Here is a 6,592-nt window from a genome sequence, read left to right on the forward strand (position 1 = left end):
ACACACACACACACACACACACACACACACACACACACACACACACACAGAATGATCGGTTCATTCCTGTCAGCTCACATCTCATATTAGTCTATTGATCTCATGATTACTGTGACAGTATGACAGCTTTTACTCTGAACTGTGTGTTTGTTTAGATTTACGTCATGTTGTCACACAGAAAGGTCCGACATGATGAACTGACGTCAGATTCTGAATCTTATGATGAAGAACATCAGTAGAAATAAAATATTGATTCATCTTCAGGACTCTTTACAGGAGCTCAACCTGCTTTAAGTGCTCTTATTGTGAAAGGGTGAGAGCTACAGGAAGCAGAGGGAAAACATTATATTACACATGTTCTCATTAAAACAACAAAAAACGCCACTATTCATCTGAGACCAACAGTCATGTGACAACAAGGAGGAGACACTCTGACTGAACTACAGCAAGTGAACACAGAGAGGAGAGAGGAGAGGGGAGAGAGAGAGAAGGTTTTTGGTTTTTAAAGTCCCTTTATTTCACTATTGCAGTGAAAAACAGAAACTCTAAATCATCACTTAATAATCAGAAAATCAATAAATAAAAACAAATAACCAAAAAATAAAGCACCAAAGAACAAATAAACAATCAATTTCAATGATCAATATGTTCAGAAGTTCACCACCAGCTCTCCACCAGCACCCACTGAGCATAAAATGCTCCCAGTAGTCCATCTGTCCCTGAAAGCCTGTAAATCGTCCACTGTCTGGTAGTAGGTGTGTTCCACCCTGAGTCGGGCTTTCAACAGTCCCTCCAGAACTTTCACCGGATCCTCACAACCGGCACCCCGAGCCCGATTCTTCCGTGTCAACCAGACGGCCAACTTGGCAGAACCAGATAAAAAGTTCACCATTGTGTGGACAGCCTTCTTTTTTGAGCAGTATTTTGGACCGAAGATGAACAACATAAAAGAAAAAACCTCTCCAAGACCCTGAAACCATCTTTTTAACCGTTCAAAGAGTGCTGAGAGCCGAGGACACTGAACAAACAAGTGTTCCAGGGTCTCAGTCTGACCGCAGAAATAACACTCCTCCCCAATTTGTGGATCCAGGTGTGCCCGGTATCTGTTGGTGGCTATAGCTCCATGTACAACCCTCCACTGGAGGTCTGCTGTCCGTTTTTCAACGGGCAGCTTGTACATGCACCTCCAGCTGCCTCTCGGGGAAGAACCTGGGCCAAAGAACTCGTTCCACCTCGACTCTGTCAACCCTGCCAGAGAGCGGAGGTTCACAACCTTTACACAGATTTCATAGATAGCTTTTTTCTCTGCTGCCTGAAACTTGTCCAGGTGAGGGGTTGTGAACGTCAGCAGCTTGTTTCCTCCCCCCTGCCAGTCCCCCACCGCTGGGGCAATGAGCAGAGTGGGGAGGGTGTACTCACTCTCTTCATCCCATTGGTCAGACAGAGTACAGTTTCCTGCAACTGCTCTCAGGCGTTGTGGCAGGGCGGCACAGACCTCCTCCACTATTCTATTGGTCAACCTGACAGACGTGATGTTAGTGTTCTGCCTGAAGGTGACCATAGATGCTGCTGTTAATGACATCTTCACCAAATGTCCCAGTTTAGTGCAGCCGGCTTCTCTCAGACGAGTTCTCAGGCTGGCAGACTGCAGCGTTTGGGTTCTAATGAAGCTGTTGAAGAACAAAGGTTCCTCCAGCAGCCACACGCCCGGAGTCTCATCAGCTTTACGTGAAATGTTAAAAATCTGCCACGCCTGCAGAACAGAGCCGTAGAACGGCGTCAGCCCGGCCAAGTCCACTTCCTCAGGTTGTAGGAGAAAGAGCTGCTTATCATATCCCAACCGCCCAGCTCTCCTCAGCAGCAGTCGAGCCGTGTCCATCCAGCTGGGGCCACAGCCATACAGCAGCTTCTGTGCAGTCCGGAGTCTGAAAGAGGCGATCCTGGACTTGATATCGATGAGACCTTGCCCCCCCTCTGCCACAGGCAGATAGAGAGCTGCTGCACGAACCCAGTGCCGGCCGGACCAGAAGAAGTCCACGACAGACCTCTGTATCTCTGCTATGAGGCCTCCAGGTGGCGTCAGAGCGATGAGTCTGTGCCACAGAGTCGAGGCAACCAAATTATTAGCAACCAGAACTCTTCCCCTATATGACAACTGGGGTAGTAACCATCTCCACCTAGAGAACCGAGCACACACCTTCTCCTTAACTCCCTCCCAGTTCTTTTTCTCAAAAACCTCAGAGCCCAAAAACACACCCAGCACTTTTAGACCTTCTTTTCCCCACTGAAGACCTCCAGGCAGATGAGGCACCGTCTGATGTCTCCACTGTCCCACCAATAAGGCTTCAGATTTTTCCCAGTTCACCCGTGCAGATGAAGCCCTCTCATAAAGAGAAAGCATCCTGCAGACATAGAACATCTCCCTGGTCCCTGATGAAGATGTTTACATCATCAGCATACGCAGACACAGCGAGGGGACTACAAAGACTGGAGGACCCAGGCAGTGACAGACCACTGAGCCGACTTCTCAGCCTGCACAACAGAGGCTCAAAAGCGAGGCTGTATAGTTGCCCTGAGATAGGACAACCCTGCCTTATCCCTCGCTGTACAGGGATCGGTCGACTCAGGCCAGCTCCCATTTTGACCATACATTCAGCACCACTGTACAGCAAACCCACCCAAGCCAAGAACCCACCACCAAGCCCAAAAGCCCTGAGTGCAGAAAACAGATATGCATGACCCACCCTGTCGAAAGCCTTCTCCTGGTCTAGTGAGACAATACCTACATCGACATCGTGGAATTTACACACATCAAGCACATCACGGATGAGAAAAATATTGTCCATAACTGCTCTATCTGGGATACAGTACGTTTGGTCACTATTTACAACCACTTCCAGGTAGTCTCTTAGTCTGTTAGATAAGGCTCTGGAAAGCACCTTATAGTCTGTGCAAAGCAGGGTCACTGGTCTCCAGTTCTTAAGAAGGGCCAAGTCGCCCTTCTTGGGCAGCAGGGAGAGTACTGCCCGCTGGCATGAAACAGGAAGTGATCCTGTTTTAAAACATTCCATCAAAACAGAGTGTAAGTCAGAACCGATAATGTTCCAGAATTTCTTAAAGAAATCCGAGGAGAGACCGTCGATTCCCGGAGTCTTTCCTGAAGCCATCTGGTTCACTGCAACCGTCAGCTCCTCCAGCGTCAGCTCTCCGTCCAGCATAGCCCTCTCTGCTGGACTGAGCTGGGGAAGACCCTCCAGGAGCTCCCTACTGCTCTCCGTACAGGATTGCTCTTCCCCAAAAAGAGCAGCGTAGAAGCCCATGGCATGGGTCCTCATCTCCCTCTGGTCAGTGGTTATCCTGCCTCCTGGGAGCTTCAGACAGGTCATCCGCTTCCTCTGCGCCACCGATCTCTCCAGGTTGAAGAAAAACGAGCTTGGGGCATCCATGTCCTTCAACTGGAGGAAACGGGACCTGACCAGAGCTCCTTTCACTCTCTCTTGCAGGAAGGAGCTCAACTCCAACCTCCTCTCCTTCAGCAGCTGGCCCACACCGGGATCTGGGTCTCTCTGGAAGCCCTCCTCAATGATCTTTATGTTGGCTTCAAGGTCTTTAACAGCAGACTGGATTATAGCGGTGGCGTTTGAGGTGTACTGCTGGCAGAACACACGGATCTGCGCTTTTCCGACTTCCCACCACTGTTTCAGAGAACTGAAACGAACTTTTTCAGTTTTCCACTGCTGCCAAAGAACCCCAAAGCTCTGACAAAAAGTGCTGTCCTGTAGAAGTTTATTATTAAAATGCCAGTAGGAGCTAACCCTTTCACCTGGTGAGGTTATCAAACCTAAACTGACGAGGTGGTGATCGGTGAACCCAACTGGACTGATTGTGCTGTTCTTCAGTCTGGAACTGAGACTGCGAGAGATGTAAATTCTGTCCAGCCTGGCTGCACTGATCCTGTCGTTGCTGACCCTAACCCATGTGTACTGTCTGTTTAGTGGGTGTTTTATTCTCCACGTGTCCAACAGATCTAAGTGTGTGATGACGTTGTGGAGACTCTGAGCTGACTGTGGGTGTGGTTCCTCACTGTTCCGGTCTATGGTGAAGTCTAGAGTACAGTTAAAATCCCCTCCGATGATCAGTTGCTCCTGATGGCAGCTCTGCAGTTCGTTTTGCAGCGTAGTGAAGAAGCGTGCTCTTTCTGGCCCCTGATTCGGTGCATATATGTTCACAAAGCAGTAAAGCGAGCTCTCTATCTCTGCCCATCAGCAAACGACCCTTCACCACCTCAGTGACAGACAGGACGGTTGCGTTAGCTGCTGTTCTAAACAGCACAGCTACCCCGGCACTAAGATTGGTGCCGTGGCTCAGGGTGCATGAGCCCTCCCACCATAAACCCCAGTCTACTTCATCTGTTGGAATGGTGTGAGTTTCTTGCAAAAAGAGGATGTCCAACATTTTTTGATTTGCAACCTCCTGTATTAATGCTCTTTTATGCCCGTCCCGCCCACCATTGATGTTTAAAGATACTAAATTGAAGCTCTGCATAGAAAGGTCAGAGGATGGAAGGAGGTAAGACAAGATAAGTAAGCAGTGGAAAGTGGAAACCCCCGTGTGACACATGATCATGTTAAACTGTCTTAGTTTTCTGAACTCTTCCACTTTTCCTTACTTTCCTCAAAGTTGTGATGTGTTTCTTTAGGCGGAAGCGCTTTTTTCCATCTAGAAGGTCCAAACCCACCTTTCTCTGCGCCACCCCAACAGATCGTATGAACTTCTCAATGTCAGGGAAATAATCACTCACTTTTGCAGATCTATTGTAAGTTACATCCAAAAACGAGTTTATTTCCTCTAGTGAATACAGATCAGTGCTTTTAATGCACGTTTCAGAATTAGATGCAACATCTGATTCACTCTCATACTCCATGTCCTCTCCTTCACAAGACAGCTGGCTGTTGGACACAGACCCTACACTCTGTGCTTCATCTAAGGCTATGGTGAGATCTCCACCTGCTGAACCTGTAGCTGCCTCTTCACAGACTTCTACCGACTGTGGTGGTGCTTCGGTACCACATGTAGTGAGGTTCTGCGCCACCACAGAAGCCTGCTGGTTGTAAGACTGGCCCTGATCCTCCTTATCGACATTATTGTTATCAGCAGAAGACGAAGAAGCGCCGCCGACCGCACCGGCAACAGCCGCCGCCGGCGCGACCGCGGCCGCGGCCGGAGCCGGAGCTGCAGCCGCCGGAGCCGCAGCCGCCGGAGCCGCAGGCTCCGGAGCCGGAGCTGCAGCCGCAGGAGCCGGCTCCGACTCCGCCTCCGCGCCTCTCTGCCGCTTGTGCGGACACGCGAATCGTTTGTGTCCTACATCTCCACACTCAAAGCATTTGATCTGTCCCGAGCTAGCGTACACCATGTATGAACCCTCCCCGTGTTTAACCCTGAAGGACACCTCCAGTGTTTGTGTAGGTGACTCCAGGAACATGAAGACCTGCCGCCTAAGAGACAGCACGTGCTTCAGTTTGGGATCCTTACACCCCAAACTGACTGTTTTAAATCCGCTGGCAAACTTTCCAAACCTGCGCAGCTCATTTTCTAACAGCTCGTTCGGTATAAACGGCGGAACACCGGACACGGTGATCCGCGTAGAGGGCACTGAGAGCGGAGAGACCTGCACGAAGCTGTCCCTGATGAACACGCCGCTCTCTATCAGCTTGTGGACATAAGCCTCGCTCGCCACGAACACAACCACAGCTTTATTCATGCGAGATGCAAAGGAGAGTTTGTCATGTCCCACCTGCTCTCCACAGCCAGCAGCACCTCCTCTACTGACACGCTGCTATCCGGTGGAACTACCCGGACTCCCTGCCGGATTGACGGGCGTTGCGTCTCGGAGGACGCCATCCTCCCGAACAACGCCAAACACCACTAATCACACGTTCTACCGATGAATACACTGCTTAGTATCTTACCTGCTCATGCGCAGAGACAGAAGAACAGAGGAACAAAACCCAAAGCAGTGAAAGTACAATCAAACCTGCGCGCCACTCTCACGTCCACCACTCACACTCACACGCAACCGGAAACGGAAACAGAGGAGAGAGGAGAGGAGAGGAGAGAGGAGAAGAGGAGAGAGGGGAGGAGAGGAGAGGAGAGAGGGGAGGAGAGGAGAGGAGAAGAAGAGGAGAGGAGAGGAGAGGAGAGAGGGGAGGAGAGGAGGAGAGGAGAGGAGAGGAGAGGAGAAGAAGAGGAGAGGAGAGGAGAGAGGGGAGGAGAGGAGAGGAGAGAAGAGGAGAGGAGGAGAGGAGAGGAGAGAGGGGAGGACAGAGGGGAGGACAGAGGGGAGGAGAGGAGAAGAGGAGAGAGGGGAGGAGAGAGGAGAGGAGAAGAGGAGAGGAGGAGAGGAGGAGAAAAGAAGAGGAGAGGAGAAGAGGAGAGGAGAGGAGGAGAGGAGGAGAAGAGGAGAGGAGAAGAGGAGAGGGGAGGAGAGAGGGGAGGAGAGAGGGGAGGGGAGGAGAGAGGGGAGGAGGAGAGAGGGGAGGGGAGGAGAGAGGGGAGGAGAGGAGAGGAGGAGAGGAGAGGAGGAGAGGAGAGG

This window comes from Anarrhichthys ocellatus, unplaced genomic scaffold (genome assembly GCF_004355925.1).
Source record: "Anarrhichthys ocellatus isolate YVR2014 unplaced genomic scaffold, GSC_Weel_1.0 scaffold655, whole genome shotgun sequence".
NCBI lineage: Eukaryota > Metazoa > Chordata > Actinopteri > Perciformes > Anarhichadidae > Anarrhichthys > Anarrhichthys ocellatus.